We start from the raw sequence: 18,191 nt of genomic DNA, 5'->3' as shown, positions 1-18,191 counted from the left end.
GAAAGAAAAGTAAAGAAGAGAGAAGAGAAAACAGAAAAAAAAAGAAAAAGCAAACATTATTATCTGAAATAAACAAAACTGGTATCTTAAAAGGTGGTGAGGATGGCAACAGACTCCCAAAGCTATTTTTTTTTATTTCAACTAGTCTTGAGCCCCTAAAGATAAGGACAAGAGTAGGTATAACAAGAGCACAGATGACACAGACTACAGAGTGCTTGCTCTTGCACATCTCATAAATTAATGCATTCATTTCTTCATTTTACACACATTATTTTGAGCAACTGCTACGGGTTAAGCACTAGGCACAATGCTAAATGCTAAGGCCACTGGAATAGGTAAGATAGAATTCATACCTTGTAGGACTCACAGTCGAGAGGAAGGGACATATAAACATAAATAATTACAGTAAGAATCATATTCAATTTCTTTCATTCACTCAACATTTACTGAGCCCTTTGTTCCAGGCACTGTTCTTACACCTGGACTCACAAAATTGAATAAAATCCATAACCTTAAGGAGTTCTCTCACAGTAAGGAAGATACCGTTTCACACACCAATTCCAATGTAGTATGGGATGTGCTATTAACCGTAGCACAGTCACAGAAAATGGGGAAAGTGACTGCCCGTGTGAGCTGAGAAAGAGGGTAACAGTGATCCTTTACTCTGACTGACAGAAAACCCTAACCTGCAAAATGAGGATATGATGCAGGCTAAAAGGCCGGGAGCCTTCAGAGACATAGCATTTGTTATTTGTGAATGAGCTCATTTCCCTCCTACATTTGGTTTATAATATATTTTAGGAGTGAGGTGACAATCTGGCCACAATACTCTTACTTTCAGTGATCTAGGATACCCACCATGGGACCAACTGAGGAGGGACTGTACTTGGAGAATAGTGAGCCGTCAGGAAGAATGGACCAGAGAGAAAGATCAAAGTAGAGGGTTCTAATTTTAGAAATTGGATTGGACAATGAGCTCATTAACCATGCCTAAACTTTTCTTTTAAAGATACCAAATTACCCAAAGAAATGCACTTTGTTTAGCTATTTTTTAATATTTGGGGATGGGCCATTTGTTGTGGGGAAAACACCTTTAAAATCCGTAATCTCCATTCTTCTTTTTGGCAGATGAAATTGATTTGCTATGAATAGTTAGGACTATGATGGCCCGTCCCCATTATTTGCCTTCCCTCAATAGCATGGGAGAGAAGGTAGTTCGTTTCCTTTCTTATAAAATTTTCCGTTTCATGTAGAACTCAACATTGCATAATTTTCAACATTCCTATTATGCAATTGGTTTCTTGGTGCCTATAATTAATTCTCTCCCCTACTCTTCCAAGAGAGGGAAGAGTAAAACTTTTTCTAATACAGTGTAATAGTATGTTAAATTGGAAATTCCAGTTAAGTCACAGCAATATGAAATTCCGAAGAGAAGTATTGAGCCAAAATTCAGATTTTAAAAGGAGATATCAAAGAACCAATCAGATGGATCCAAAACCCAGATATAAAAAGGATCAAGCAATTGGAGAGGAAGATATGATTTGTGAAGATATGATTTGCCAAGCTGTTTCACCTTTTCCTAGGAGAAAGCGGGGGGGCTACCCTTTACAAAAAGGCCTTCACTGGGACAACTTGGAGGGTTCAAAATCCTGGAATGAGAGATGAGAGGACTGACAGATTTAGAGCAAGGAGTGCCAGGCAGTTGGTTAACTTGGACAATGGAGTCATGCTATTTGCAAAGCAGCCCAAAGAGGAAAATCAGCTTCAAACATTTGCTTCTTTTACAACAGAAGCAGGGCTAGTATGAAATTATTTTCCCCCTATTCCCTTCCTCCCACTGAGCTCTGTTCCCATAACCCATAGCATCAGTAATAACAGCTTGCAAGTGGCGAATATGTGGGCATGAAGGATAGCAAAAATACCTGCCCCTCTCCCACAGAAAGCAGCTGGTCTGCCTCAGGTGGGGGTGGAGCCTGAGTGTTAAACCAAATGCAGAATTTTAGTTATAGTCTGGGATGGGATATTCTCATTTACTTGTTGAGAATATATTTGAGATTGAAGGTCTCAAATTCAAGGGCTCAAACTTCTAGTCTTTCTCTATTCGCTTTCATTTCTCCTTTCAACTTGCCAATTCTTTCCTGAGTTCACCTCCTTTTCTTTTCTTTTTTTTTAAATATATTTTATTGATTTTTTACAGAGAGGAAAGGAGAGAGATAGAGAGTTAGAAACATCGATGAGAGAGAAACATCGATCAGCTGCCTCCTGCACATCTCCCACTGGAGATGTGCCCGCAACCCAGGTACATGCCCTTGACCGGAATAGAACCTGGGACCTTTCAGTCCGCAGGCTGACGCTCTATCCACTGAGCCAAACCGGTTTCGGCTCACCTCCTTTTCAGTAAGACTTTGCTGAAATCACATGGCAATGTCTAGCACTATGATTTTTCCCAAACCCTTCCCCAAAGCTAGAGGCTGAATAGAGCCATGGTCTCCCTTGCAAGTCTCCAGAGAACAGTTTTGCTAAATGTTTTGCATGATATGACAATAGCTGTTTATTTTTGGACCACATGAAATGTCTTGTTCTTGATTAGCAGGTGCCTGTGCCAATGACTCAGAAACCTAGTCTCTACTTTATGGCTTCACCATTGTCCTGGGTCACTTCTGCATGAAGTCTGCTAGAAGGAAAAAGAATACGAAGCGGGAATTTTTATGAGGTAGGTCCCAAAGTTCCATTGGCCAGAACACAGTCAGTCACATGGCCACATGTAACTAACAGCAAGAGAGGCTGGAAAATGCAATCTATTTTGTTCAAAGGAAAAAGAAGAAAGATTGTTCACAGTGGGGTGGGGAGGTGCATTATGTATTGGTTACTAAAAAGCTATAAAGCAACATGGAAGACAAAAAAATAGTGTTTTGATTACATCCCTGATTTGGACTTATTGGACTCATACATAATTTTCAGCAGGCAAATGCACAACACCAGTTCCACTTTTACTTTGGAAGCATACCTCCTGATGTCCTCTGGGCTAATTTCTAATCTGAACTGATTGTTCTACAATCTATTACACAGCTCTCATGCTGGGACTTCCCTTCACTATCACCTAGATCAGTGGTTCTCAACCTTCTGGCCCTTTAAATACAGTTCCTCATGTTGTGACCCAACCATAAAATTATTTTCGTTGCTACTTTATAACTGTAATGTTGCTACTGTTATGAATCGTAATGTAAATATCTGATATGCAGGATGGTCTTACGCGTCCCCTGTAAAAGGGTCATTCGACCGCCAAAGGGGTCGTGACCCACAGATTGAGAACCACTGACCTAGATGGACCCCACATCTCGCTCCTGTTTCATAGCCCATTATACCTGGCCAGAGCCATGGCCTTCCTTCCTTTCTGTTTGGTCCTTTTTAGTGAAGCAGGTCCTCAGTAGCATCTTGAGAAAGTACACAGATGATCCATTTTTTAAAGATCCCTCAGACCTGAAAATACTATCCTACATTCACAGTTGATGGATAACTTGGTTGAGATAGGATTCTAGGTTGCACTTCCTTTTTCTTCAGGATTTTGAGGGGACTGCTTCATTGATTATCATCTTTAGAATATGACCTGTTATTTTTGTCTGGCCACTTTCAGGATCTTCTTTGGATCCTTGAGATTTTAAAACGTCATGATGTTATGTGTTGATGATGTCTTCCCGCCCCCTCCCACCCCCTTCCCCATTTATTTCTGAGGACTGAGAGAACTCTTTCAGCCTTGAAATTCAGAGCTTTCAATACTTGGAAGTTTTCTCACACTATTTTTTAAATCTTTTTTCCTCCATTTCTTTGCTTTTCCTTCTCTTTCTCAAAGATATACTAGTTGAATATTTTGCCCTTGATTGGCCCACTAATTTTTAAAAATGTTTTCTTTCCTATTTGTTTTATCTTTTTTTGTTCTAATTTTTTTTAAGAGTTCTTACTTTATATTTAATATTTGTATTAAATGTTTTACTTCTGCTAAAAATTTTTACTTATGACATTCGTATTCTATGAATTTTTAAACTTATTATTTCTTCAAGAGTAAAATATATTCCCTGAGTCCCTATAAATATTAATGATTCTTTATTTTATCTTTTTTCCTTCTGCTTCTACATTGCCTTCTCTCTTCTGAGTTCCTTTCACATTGTTCTCATCTCTGACTCATATGAGATGCTTCCTTCATATATCAAGTGATCATATTGATAATTCTGCTTGGGTGGAAGAATATTTCAATTGGTGGGCTTCGTTGAAGGGTAGTCAGAACCCATAAATGTCAGAAACTATAGATTATGTTTCTTGAGTCAATCAAGTACTCCAAAAAGAAATTTGCCAATGAACTACCTGTTGGTTCTAAGGCATCACTGCCCACCTTCCACATGTTGAAAAGGGGAGAAGACTAAGGGGTTATCAATATACTAGAGGCACAGTGCACAAATTCGTGCATGAGTGGGGTCTGGCCAGCTCAGCCCAAATCAGCAGATCGGGGCCAGGCCTGTCAGGAGGAGGAGACGGCGAAAGGTTGGCCAGCTGGCTGGCCCCAATTGGGCCAATCAGGCCAATCAGGGCCAGGCCAGCTGGGGGGAGGGACCGTGGGCAATTGGCTGATGGGCCCCACCCCCGATTGGGGGGGGCAACTGGGGGGGGTGGCCATGGGAAGGAGCTGTGGGCAGTGGGCTGGTTGGCCTCTCCCCCAAATGGGGTGGGGAGGCCGATTGGGAGTCAGCAGCCTGGGGGAGGGGCCATAGGTGGTTGGCTGGCCGGCCCTGCCCCTGATCAGAGTGGGGGGCCCATCAGGGGCAGGGCTGGCCGGAGGGAGGGCTTACAGGAGGTTGGCCGGTCAGACTCGCCCCCTATTGGGGTAGGAGGGCAATCAGGAGCAGGGCTGGCCATGGGGAGGGGCTGCAGGCTGATTGGGGTGGTGGGGGCCCATTAGGGGCAGGGCCAGCCAGGGGGAGGAGCTGCAGGAGGTTGGCCGGCTCTGCTTCCTATTGGGGTGGGGAGGCGATCAGGGGCAGGGCCGGCCAATCCGGGGGGAGGTCGGCCTGGGGGAAGGGCCGTGGGGGCGTTGGCCTCCAGCCCCACCCCCCAATCGGGCCAGTTCGCTAGCAGCAGTGGGCATCATAGTGACCCGGTCGTTCTGGTCATTACGGTGTTCCTGTTGCTGGCGATAGATAGATAGATAGATAGCTAGATAGATAGATAGATAGATAGATACTATTTAGATGTTCACTTAAGCACTTAAGTCCTCTTTCATCAGTATATTATCTCATCTTTTATTCTACTATTTCAGAGGCCCCCAAACCCAAACTTTCTTTGGTTGTAAACTGAAGATGTAAACCTTCTGTCTGCTACAGGGGTTGGGAGAAGGGGTGGTTGATAGGCTGTCCAGTTCTCAACCTTTGACTTAGTGGGGCTAACAGAAGGTATGGTGGGCAATATTTTGAGGAGCAAAGCCTGATAATTTTATCTTCACTCCTACCTTTTTCCTTCAGAGGAACTTGGTGCCTTATGGAGTTCTGTGGCCTACTTTCTATCACCCCCATCTGTACTTTTTAGCTTTTTTCACTCTGCTCTTCCATCTGCCAAAATTTTGGTGACTTTATTTTTTTTAATGTATTTTATTGATTTTTTACAGAGAGAAAAAGAGAGGAATAGGGAGTTAGAAACATCGATGAGAGAGAAACATCCATCAGCTGCCTCCAGCACACTCCCCACTGGAGACGTGCCCTTGACTGGAATCAAACCCGGGACCGTTGAGTCTGCAGGCCGACGCTCTATCCACTGAGCCAAACCAATCGGGGCTTGGTGACTTTTTAAATAATATCTTCCCATATTGTCTTTGTCCTTTGGATTATGCGTTTTTATACTTTTATTATCAATTTAGTTAGGATTTGGTAGAGAAGGAAGGTAAAGTGTATGTATTGAATCCACCCCACTTAACCACAAGTCTAATAACATTTTCAGATGTCTTTTTTCCTTACAAACAGATCACTGTATCCTAGCATGTTTATCTTTCTAAGAGATATGTGCATGCATATAATAAAGCAGAGTCGTTTTAATATTTCATATCCTTTAAAAAGTCTAGTCATAGGATAAAGAATATATAGACATAATTTTTGTCACTTGAGTTTCAATGGATATCTTCTAATAAAAACACGAGTTATACTATAAAACCAAACAGTAATAAAATTGTATTATGCAACAGAATTTCTTGCAAACTAAGTAGAAAAGGACATTTCCCCAAATCTAAATGATTTGGGGGCCTTATAAACACTATAAAGTGGTAATGATATGTCTGCATACTGTCATCCACATTTTTCTTTCATTAACTTTGTCAAATTCTGTTTTTGAAAAGCCTTGTTTATCCTTAAAGGACAAACTCAACTTGTTAAAAAGCCAGCTCCAGGCAGCGTCTTTCCCAATTGCCTAATTCTCTTGAGATATTAAACAGAGACATCTAAAGGAATTTTTAGGAACTGAAACATGAATATCTACTATCTGTTTTCATTAACTCCCTCAGAAATGAAGTATTTGGCTTATTATAAAGCTAGGAAACATTACTTTGTAAAATTAAATCTAAAGCCAAAGCAATATGCCTTTTGGAGAAAGTCAAGAGAAAGCTACATTCACCAACAGTTCAGAATAAAGTTACTGTACCAAAATTTTTAAAATTCACTTATTTACCCTAAAATTATTAGAAGGAAATTGACTTACACAGAGATTATATTTTGGTTTTCATTGTATTTGTCCTTAGTGCTAGGTATAAGTGCCTAAAAAGAAAATAACTAAATTATTGACTAAGCAATTAATTGATCGGCTAATATCCCAAATAAATATAACTCATGTATTTTTCTGATGATTCTCTTTTTTGTTTGTGTGTTTTTTTAAATTAAATCTTTATTGTTCAGATTATTACAGTTGTTCCTCTTTTTTCCCCCCATAGAACCCCTCCACCCAGTTCCCACCCCAACCTCTGCCCTTACTCCCCCCCCCACTGTCCTCATCCATAGGTGTACGATTTTTGTCCAGTCTCTTTCCGCACCCCCACACCCTTTACCCCGCCCCAAGAATAGTCAGTCAATTCCCTTTCTATGCCCCTGATTCTATTATATTCACCAGTTTATTCTGTTCATCAGATTATTCATTCACTTGATTTTTAGATTCACTTGTTGATAGATGCGTATTTGTTGTTCATAATTTCTTATCTTTACCTTTTTCTTCTTCTTCCTCTTCTTAAAGGATACCTTTCAGCATTTCATATAATACTGGTTTGGTGGTGATGAACTCCTTTAGGTTTTTCTTATCTGTGAAGCACTTTATCTGACCTTCACTACTGAATGATAGCTTTCTGGATAAAGTAATCTTGGTTGTAGGTTCTTGCTATTCATCACTTTAAATATTTCTTGCCACTCCCTTCTGGCCTGCATAGTTTCTGTTGAGAAATCAGCTGACAGTTGTATGGGTACTCTCTTATAGGTAACTGACTTTTTTTCTCTTGCTGCCTTTAAGATTCTCTCTTTGTCTTTTGCTCTTGGCATTTTAATTATGATGTGTTTTGGTGTGGTCCTCTTTGGATTCCTTTCGTTTGGGGTTCTCTGCACTTCCTGGACTTGTAAGTCTATTTCTTTTACCAGGTAGGAGAAGTTTTCTGTCATTATTTCTTCAAATAGGTTTTCAATATCTTGCTCTCTCTCTCTTCTTCTGGCACCCCCATAATTCGGATGTTGGTATGCTTGAAGTTGTCCCAGAGGCTCCTTACACTATCTTCATATTTTGGATTCTTTTTTCTTTCTGTTTTTCTGGTTGGGTGTTTTTTGCTTCTTCGTATTTCAAATCTTTGACTTGATTCTTGCAATCCTCTAGTCTGCTGTTGGAACTCTGTATAATATTCTTTATTTCAGTCAGTGTATGCTTAATTTCTAGTTGGTCCTTTTTCATATCCTCAGGGGTTTCACTAGATTTCTTGAGGGTCTCACTAAGTTTATGAGCGATTTCTAGAGAATTCTTGAAAAACCTTAAAAGTGTGGTTTTGAACTCTATATCCAGTAGTTTGCTTTCCTCCATTTCTGTCATTTGTGACCTGTTTCTTTGTCTCTGCATTTTTTATGCTTCCTTGTGTTGATAGAGAGGCTTTCTGTGCTAGGTGTTCTATACAGCCCAGTGGCTCAGCCTCCCCGATTACCTGAGGTGGACACTCTTGGTGCACCCCTTTGTGGGCTGTGTGCACAGTCTTGTTGTAGTTAAGTCTTGATTGTTGTAGGTATCACGGGGAGGATTTGACCTCCAGGCCAATTTGGCTGTGAGAATCAGCTGTGTCTACAGTGGGAGAACTTCTGTGCTGGAGACACCCTTCTGGGGCAAGACTTGCTTCAGTGGGGCTTTGGTGCTCACTGAGTCTGCCCCCTGAGTGTGTTCCTTATGGATCTGAGGAGTTGTAATCTGGATGGTCCCACTCTGACCACTGGGTACACTGGCTCTTGGATCTCTAAAAGATCCAAGAAGTGCCAATTTAGCCTCTGCCTGAGGCTACCCAGCAGGAGCTATGGAGAGATCTGCAGATTCCTCTTTTTTGTTTGGGGTTTGGAGGTGCCTAGATGAGGCCCAGCTGTGAAGCAATGCAAGCTGCTGTGGGGCTTTGGGCCTTCTTTTGGAAATTCTGAGTCTCTCTGACCCAGCTGCAGTTTGTTAGGTAATTTTCAGATTGCAAAGGGCCAGGTCATTCATATGCAAAAGCCTCTGCACACAGCTTGGGGGGGGAGGGGGAGTGTCTCAGGGAATCAACAGGACTGAGCAAACATCTATGGCTGATCCTCAGTCCTACCCTAAGAGGCCCCGGGTCTCAGTGTCCCGGTAATCGCTGCAAGCACCTCTGAGAGAAAGCCACCCTCGAGTTTTGACCGATGCCAGACAGTCCAGTTTCTCCCCGTATGAGTCTGGGTCCCCAGAGACTCACCAGGAACTGGAGTTCAGAGCAGTCATGAGCTTGACACTCCCTCCCAATTGAAAAAGACAACTGTGTCCTCAGTTGCCCTTTCCACGTGCACCTCCATACCTCTGCACTTTACTTCCGTACCTCCTCTGAGTCTCAGTGTGCTTTTCTCTTTCCTTCTAGTTGTAGAATTTCCCCTCAGCCAGCCTTCCTGTGGTTCTGGATGATGTCCATTTTGTCTTTTAGTTGTATTTTTGAAGTGGTTGTGCGAGGCAGCAATTTCCGGTGTTTACCTATGCTGCCATCTTGGTTTCTCCCTGATGATTCTTTTTTAAGTAATAATTTTTAGTTCTTAGCCTTTGACTTGATAAGAATTAGAGAAGGTATGACAGAATTATTTGTGCATATTGAAAATGTTAATACACACAAAAATGCCATTACTCCCATGAGCTTTATTTTTGCAACTGAATGAAATTAAAATCTTCTTTCAAAGGCATTTAGATAATGTCTTCTTGTTTGACAGGCTCTGAGTTGTTAAAAGCTCTTCTCTCTGCCATCTAATTGTCATAAAATATCTCTATTTAAATTACTTTTCCTGGAAATCCAGGGCCTTGTTCCAAGGCCGTGGGAAAGTCAGCTTCTTTAATGATAAAAACATATATATATGTATGTATGTGTATATATATATATATATATATATATATATATATATATGAAACAATTGTAAACCACATGGCAGATTTTTTAAAAATATAGATTTATCTATTTCTGTGAATGCATTTTTTCCTTATTCTCCCTTTAAGTTAATAAGTAGATTCTTTCTAATTTAAAAAAAAGAGAAAAGAAATAAGAAAACAACAAGAATGGAAGAAGGAATGTTCAAGCTCTCTGTGTTGTCCACCATCTGGGTAGCAAAAGCTAAATTATTAGAACACAAGTGATAAAAGAACATCTCAGAGATCAGAGGTTCTTTGAACACCAGCCAGAGTTTTTATTATTCTTTTAAATTAGGCTAAGTCCAATCCTATATACTAAAAGGGTAATATGCAAATTGACCCTAACAGCAGAACAACTGGGAATGACCAGTCACTATTGCACACACTGACCATCAGGGGGAAGATGCTTAACGCAGGAGCTTCCCCCTGGTAGTCAGTGCACTCCCACAGGAGGAGCTCCACTCAGTCACAAGCAGGGCTGATGGCTGCAAGCGTAGCGGCTGTGGTGGGAGCCTCTCCCACCTCCTCAGCAGTGCTAAGGATGTCCAACTGCGGCCTAAGCCGTCAGTTGGATATCCCCAGAAGGCTCCTGGGCTGCCAGAGGGATATCTGACCTCCAGCTTAGGCCCGCTCCCAGGGAGCAGGCCTAAGCTGGCAGGTGGACATCCCCCAAGGTGTCTCAGACTGCAAGAGCATGCAGGCCGGGCTGAGGGACCCCCCCAGTGCATAAATTTTTGTGCACTGGGCCTCTACTTAATTCATAAACTATGATATAAATTCAACCACAACCTGGCAAAAGTCCCTAGCAAAAGTGAGGAGAAAACACACAAATGACTGCCAATATCCTGTTCAGATCACCTCTGTCTGAACATTCTAATGCATCTGACTTTTCAGTTGATTTTAAGAATATAAAAGCAATTTGTCCTTATGTTTTGATGAACACTACTGAATGTTTTTAAATGTTTCAAAATAAAGTTAGGAAGAAAGTGCAGGAAAGAAAGCTACCTATGCAATGTAATCAAAATTTTGCTTTGAGAAGTCAAAATATTAAAGAACCAATAAGTTTAGCTAAGTTATGCAGCAATAGCAAATGAGTCCTTTGTCTTAGGAACACATGACAACAAAAGTTTATTTCTTGATCATGTTATATATTCTTGACAGCTCATGATCCAATCTACTACAGGTCTTTTTTTTTGTACTGAGACATAGGCTAGTGGAGAAAACATTTTCTAAGGTGAAAGGAGTACAGTGGGGAAGGAGGGTAGGGACTCCCCTTGAATGAATAGCTTTTCATTTCTACTCATATGTTCTTTTACAAAGCAAGGAAGGTGGCCAAATCTGATATAATGAAGCAAAGAAGTGTAGTCCTGCCACAGGGAGGCAATGAATATTTGAGAACAATAATACAATCTATCATATTTCTCCCTTTTGGTCCTAAGTGTATATTTTCCTCCTTCCATATGCAAAACACATTCATCTCTTCTCTCGGGAGAGACAAACCAACATGACATCAAGGTCAAAGTCCAGAATCTTGTGAACATGTCCACGTGTACAAATGTGGCTCCTTTTCATTTGGAGGAACTACATTTTAATTACCTGACCCACACATGGTCAATATACAATGGGTAAAATTCAGCCAGAATAAAAGCCATTAAGTTCTTATTTGAAAAGAAGACTAATGAAAAGAAGGCAGTAGTTGGTCCATAGCAACTCTGACATCCTTCTGGGCATATTCTGCAACTAGTAGATTTTCCTTGATTGGGTGCCAGTTCATCATAAATAGCTGATAAGTCGATTGCTCATAAGTCCATTGTCCATTATTCTTCATGGCTCTTGGTTGGCTTCACTCTAAAATGTCCTTTCTTTTTCTATATCTTCCTTGATCACATCTGAAGAGATCGTTGGGGAAATGCCCTCCTTAGAGTGTAAGCAGATTTTTTCAGCATATTTCCACCTTGGAGATCAGGGACCCAACAATCATTTTACATCTTAACCGGTTAGGGTTTTATTTGCCTGTTTGGTGTGTGTGTATGTGTGTGTGTGTGTGTGTGTGTGTGTGTGTGTGTGTGTGTTGGTTTTTTTTAGTTCAGGTGGCTGATACTTTGGAACCAAAAGCGTGGGCTTGTATAGTTGTGACCTTAGGAGAATTCAGGGAGCAAGGAGAAAATAATCCAACTTCCTACTAATTCTCTTGCCAGTCTAACTCAAGCATCCAAAGATAAGATGTTCTTTGGGTAACTCATTGGTGTACAGGACAACACTCTAACCAACTGAGCAACACCAGCCAGTTCTATCTTACAATTTCATAAAACATAACTGCATGTTTTCAAAGGCACTCTAATTCAGGCCAAAACTGTTTTCAATGGGTTCAACAAATGTAATGTTTACCAAATTATGATTAAAGATGATTATTTAGAAGCACATTGCATATTAAGAATAATCCTATCTGATAAAAGAGAAACATGGTAATTAGCCGTACATCTGCTACCCTTCCCATTGGCTAATCAGGGTGATATGCAAATTAACTGCCAGCCAAGATGGTGGCCGGCAGCCATGCACTGAAGCGAACAGGGAGGCTTGCTTGCTCCAGTGACTGCGGACTCCAACGTTCCCCACCTGACTTGCCAGCCTCTCAGCTGCAACTCTAAGCAACTATGTTGCAAATATAGAAGCTAAACAAAACCCCAGAAACCTGCTTTAGTCAGCCAGGCTTCAGCCAGCCGGACCGCAACATTGTATCAAATACAGAAGGTAAACAAAGGCCAGAAACCTGCTTTCAGCAGCCTAGGCCTCAGAGTTAAAGCTGGCCCAGAATTTAAAAAAAAAGAAAAAAAGGAGCAGTTGGGAGCTTCAGTCACCCACCAGCCTGAAAACGGCCCTCAGCCCCTCAGCCAGACTGGCCAGGCACCCCAGTGGGGACCCTCACCCTGATCCAGGACACCCTTCAGGGCAAACCAGCCGGCCCTCACCTATGCACCAGGCCTCTATTCTATATAGTAAAAGGGTAATATGCCTCCCAGCACTGGGATCAGCATGACAGGGGGCAGCGCCCAAACCCCCTGATCGCCCTGCAGCTCTGTGTGTGATGGGGTGGGGCCACAACCTCCCTATCTGCCCTACTCTGTGAGTGACAGGGGGGAGCTCCTCAACCCCCTGATGGGCCCTGCTCTGTGTGTGACAGGGTATGGAGCCCCAACCCCCCTGATGGGCCCTGCTCTGTGCATGACAGGGGGCAATGTCCCAACCCCCTGATCGGCCCTGCTCTGTGCATGACAGGGGGTGGCGCCGCAACTTCCCTATCGACCCTGCCTTGAGTGTGACAGGGGGCGGTGCCCCAACCCCCCAATCGGCCCTACCCTGAGTGTTACTAGGGGTGGCATCACAACCTCCTGATCCGCCCTGCTCTGTGCATGACAGGGGGCAGTGCCCCAACTCCCCAATCGGCCCTGCTCTGAGCTTGACCAGGGGCTGCACCTAGGGATTGGGCGTGCCCTCTGCCACCTGGGAGCAGGCCTAAGCCAGCAGGTCATTATCTCCTGAGGGGTCCCAGACTGCAAGAGGGCACAGGATGGGCTGAGGGAACCCCCCCTCCCCCAGTGCACAAATTTTTGTGCACCGGGCCTCTAGTATTAATTATAAAAAGTTTAGCTGTCAACTAAAGCAAAACCTGTCTGTCCCGTGTAATGTTTATCTAGAGCAGGGGTGAGCAAACTTTTTGACTCGAGGACCACAATGGGTTCTTAAACTGGATCGGAGGGCCAGAACAAAAGCATGGATGGAGTGTTTGTGTGAACTAATATAAATTCAAAGTAAACATCATTACATAAAAGGGTACAGTCTTTTTTTTTTTTTTTTTTTTAGTTTTATTCATTTCAAACGGGCCGGATCCGGCCTGCGGGCCGTAGTTTGCCCACGGCTGATCTAGAGCATCTAGTTCTACAGAAAGCAAGAAAATTGCATTTCTTTTAAAACATTTTGCAACTCATTTTGTGTCTTCTATTTTAATCTGATTCTTTCCCCATCATTTTTTTAAAAGCAATGAGATTTTACAGCATTTGTTCAGTGCATATTTTTCTGTAATTGACTATTTCCATTAGGAACACTTGAAGGATATCTTGAGGTCTATTTAACTTACTCTTTATATTGACTAATCGAATTGTAGCTTAATATACGTTGCGGATAACAATTAAAGTGAGTACCGAGATTAAAGTGACTAAGTTAAGTTACCCAAATATATATGTAATCAATCCTCAATCTTTGTTGTCTAATGTCTCTCCTGTCCATTCCTTGGCATTCCCTCCTTTACACCCCTAATTGAGGCTCCCATTAGTTCTACAAGACTTAGTGCCAGATCCCTTTGCATGAACCCTAAGCCATCCTACACATCATTCTAGGATCAGCCTAAATCTATGTTGTAAAATTAACTTTCTCTATATAATTCCACTTTATAGTACTCTTCACTGGATCCTTATCACCTACAGGATAAATTCAGGCTCTTGAGTCTGGCATTTGCAGTCCTCAATTATTGATACCCCAATCTATTGTCCTACCTATTCTCACACCCACAGCTAAGACTTCCCTAATTCCCCTGTTCCTGAGTCTGTATATTCCACTGTTCCCCAAACAAATCACAGAAGTGACTCAGTTGCTTCCAGGCTAAACACGTTATGGATCAAATAGATCAAGAGCACCGCCTGCAAAAACAACAAGATGTCAGCCCTCCTTCCTACTCTGGTCTTATGAGTGATCCAGATTTTTTGGTTCAAAGGTGGTGGAGCACAGGTGAGTAGAATTGACCAGCCTGTAATCTGTGCTCCTACCTGCATCCCTGGTATCTTCATGGTTCAGATGTTGCATTCATTAGCTTTCTAGATTGTACTCCACAGTCATTCACCTCCAACATGGTGAAACTTTCCAAACTATCCCACCATTTTGCTAGCTAAACCCACAGCCCACTTTCTACGCAGGCACCCCACATTTGAGATTAACCTGCTCTTGGCCACCAATAACACTGTGGCATCAGGTGTCTCCACTACATCTCCCTAGAGCAGCAGTTCTCAACCTGTGGGTCGCGACCTCTTTGGCAGTCGAACGACCCTGTCACAGGGGTCGCCTAAGACCATCCTGCATATCAGATATTTACATTATGATTCATAACAGTAGCAACATTACAGTTATGAAGTAGCAACGAAAATAATTTTATGGCTGGGTCACAACATGAGGAACTGTATTGAAAGGACCAGAAGGTTGAGAACCACTGCCCTAGAGCTTCTCAGCATCCCCGCATATGTGTCTCTGATCAGGAAAAAAGCTCCTCGCCCTCCATACATCCCACCCTTTCACTGGCAAGCAAAGAGGAAAGAATTCCCAGCAGAATTGTTAGATGGTGCATTTTGTTCAGTTTTATAGTGCTATCCAGGGAATACAGGAACATAGGAATGAGTATCAGAGTAGGATCAAGTACAAACTCAAGTTATGGCCTGAATGACTTGCCGGGCTCCTTTACTATCATGATTTTCTCTCATGAGCCATACAATCCCTCCCTCCTGTTTGGCTGGCTTCCTCTGGGTCCATCAGTCCATGCAATACTTTTGTCATTAAATTAATAAATTGCTAAATTCTACGTTTCTAATTTAAAATGGTATAACAACTCAATAAGCAAAATGGAAAAATCTAAAGACATTCCTCAATTCTATTATCCAATAAATTAGAAGTCCCAACACAATTCTGTAGATGTTTTTTTTTTTTCTTTGCTTTCATTTATGGCCTTAGTTACAAGAAACAAACATGCTCAAATGTCAGAAAACTAAACCTCAGGAAGAATACGACAGGATGGTGGGGTGGTTCCGTACTCAAGGTGGCTCGAAAGGGCTTTCGCAACAGCTACTCATGAATCTTCATGAAAATTCAGCCATTAATATGACTGGGCTTCTCCAGGTGATTTCTTCTTCCTATACCGTGACCCACTGCTTTAGTCTAGTGGTTCTCAAACTATCATGGTCAAGGAACGTTCCCCTCGTCCTTCCACTCCCCAGTCTATCATAGACCAATAATTTCATAAAACACAAAATCACACATTTGGATGTCTAAGTAATGTTAAATTGCTTTACAGTCTAAAAGCTCAGTTTCCTCTCTTTCTCTTCGCTTATCACAGAGCAGTGATAACAGGAGGCAGACAAGCACTGACGCTCACACCACACTTTCAGCAGCACTGCATCTGCTTTCCCTTAGTTTCTGATCCCTCATATTGTTGGATTCCAAGTGGCCCATCATGCTCTCCCCACCCTTTCTTACATTCCAACTTCTACATCCTGCTCCTCCCCTCCTGTTAACTGCCCCCTCTCTCTCAGTTGATGTTCTAGAGAAAGGAAATTGTATTGCCCTGTGTCAGCTTTCCTGCTGTGCCAATGGCTGTTCTGGGTCCCCTTGCCTACCTTTATCCAATAGTCTCTGAGTGGACAGTTGCCATTCATTGTATGACACATGAATGGCTCAGGAGCACCCTTTGGAGACTACAGTCATGGTATAAATACTCTGATCACTTCCAGGGTTTTTTTAATTAGTTGTTTGTTATAAGAGGGCAATAAAGAGTAACATAAATTATCTGCATTTCCAGACTGAGTCCTAATTAAGTAATAAATGTGATTTCTGCTCATTTGATAGAGCTGACTGTTGAGTACCTTCCCTGGGCAAGCTGGAGAAGCTAAGATGCTGTGGTCAGTAATTGTCAAAGCAATGCTTCACACTAAATTCCTAGCACTCATCTTAATTAGATGTGCCATTAATCTTAGTTCACTAATATGACCTAAATTCAGGAATGAGTAAACCTGTTCTTCCCAGAGGGCACAATAAATTTTTAATCTACTCTTCTCAGTGGTAGATCATGGTTTCAAAGAGGCTGATTTATTTATTTATTTATTTATTTATTAAATCTTTTTTGTTGAAAGTATTACATAGGTCCTCTCTTTTTCCTTCATTAACCTCTTCCAGCCCACTCCCATCCCCCCCGCCCCCACCCCACTGCCCCCAGGTCCTCACCACCCCATCGTCTGTGTCCACGGGTTATGCATATATGCATACAAGTTCATTGGTTGACCTCTCCTCACCCATCCTCCCCTGTCTTCCCTCTGAAGTTCAATAGTCTGTTCATGCTTCTATGACTCTGGGTCTATTTTAGATCATCAGTTTATTTTGTTCATTAGATTCCACATACCAAAGGCTGTTTTAGAATTAAGTTTCTCTTAAGGGAAAAATAAGCAAAACCAGCCTCAAGAATTTTACTCTTACTCCTGCCCCCTTCTAGTTTGTAGAGAAAGGGTAGCCAGAGGGCTCAGAAAGAGGAATGAATTATGCCTACTTTGGACAAAACACAAATACTCAGAATTTAGATACTCACAGTTAACTACTGGCTCCAAGGCATAAAAGACATGAGACAGTGCAAAGGACTTCAGGAAGATTCCAGTGATTAGCAAGCAAGCTGCTCATGAGAATCACTGTGAGCCTCTGCATCGCCCCCAGACCCCCCAACCCCAGACCAATTAAGTCAGAATGCCCAGAAATGTGTGGAGAGAAAACACATTGCTAATTCCCTAGGAAAGGTCCCATTTGACACCTTTTATGGAACAACTAGAGGCCTGATGCACGAAATTCGTGCAAGAGTAGGCCTTCGCAGCCGTGGCAGCTGCCTGGATCCTGCGTGCTTCAAACCTGCACTCATCGTCCATCCGGAGGGATGTCTGGCCTAATTAGCATATTACACTTTTATTATCATAGATTAGTCCCATTTTATGCTTTCATGATCCTAGTTTAGATGGCAAATTATATGGTCATCCTGGTGTGAGCTGTATTTTCTAGATTCTTGCAGGTCATCTTACTGTGCACCCAGGATTACAGATCATGGATTTACTTCAAATTTCTTATCTAATTGAAGTGAAAAAGCAAGGTCCTCAGAATTTTTAAAGTCTGACAGTCTCCAAGTAGGAAGCAGTTCACACTCTAATATGACACTTACCCTTCCACCAACAAACCCCTTGGAAGCAAAGAAAAGAAAAATCTCTATTACCTTCCTTCCTCACCTCGCCTCTCTTTCTGGGTATAAACCTAGCTGGCCGGTTCCAGGGCAGTTGCTAATAAAGAGGTGAAAGGAAACTAATATTTATTGACTATGTCTATGTGCCAGGCACTAGTCACCTTAAACATATATGGGTGAGGCCAAGATCGGGGTACCTCTCCACCATCGCACACTTCCCCTCCAGCCCCCATTTACCCCTCCCTAATTTTCATTGATATACTAGGGCCAAGCAGCCTCCAATAAAAAGAATTAGTAAAGGAGTCCAATGTGTTTGAATGTGCAACAGAGACAAAGAGAGAGAACAACCCAATTGCAAGGGGAGGTGGGCTTCCAAAAGAATTAACACTTGGAGAGAAAAGGAATCAGGCGAATAAGTAGGGCTCCACGTGGGGAGTGAGTGTGGAAAGAAGGAGTTGAGTGAGATACTACATGGTGCTTTCTTCTAACCTGAGCTCAC

At 42.2% G+C, this 18,191-nt stretch overlaps 1 long non-coding RNA gene across 1 annotated transcript in view; it reads left to right on the top strand.

The window, feature by feature from the left end:
• LOC139010589 (uncharacterized) overlaps nt 1-18,191 on the top strand; it is a 107,486-nt gene that overhangs the window by 77,220 nt on the left and 12,075 nt on the right. The window contains exon 2 of the long non-coding RNA XR_011471543.1: nt 2,594-2,713. This is a non-coding gene — a long non-coding RNA (uncharacterized lncRNA). The remainder of the gene's footprint in view (nt 1-2,593; nt 2,714-18,191) is intronic.

The sequence above is a fragment of the Myotis yumanensis genome, unplaced genomic scaffold, assembly GCF_028538775.1.
Source record: "Myotis yumanensis isolate MYYU_CA2020_CCGP unplaced genomic scaffold, mMyoYum1.0.hap1 SCAF_5, whole genome shotgun sequence".
NCBI classification, from domain to species: Eukaryota; Metazoa; Chordata; class Mammalia; order Chiroptera; family Vespertilionidae; genus Myotis; species Myotis yumanensis.
The sequence above is the reverse complement of the archived record's forward strand: the minus strand, read 5'-3'. Positions and strand labels throughout refer to the sequence as shown.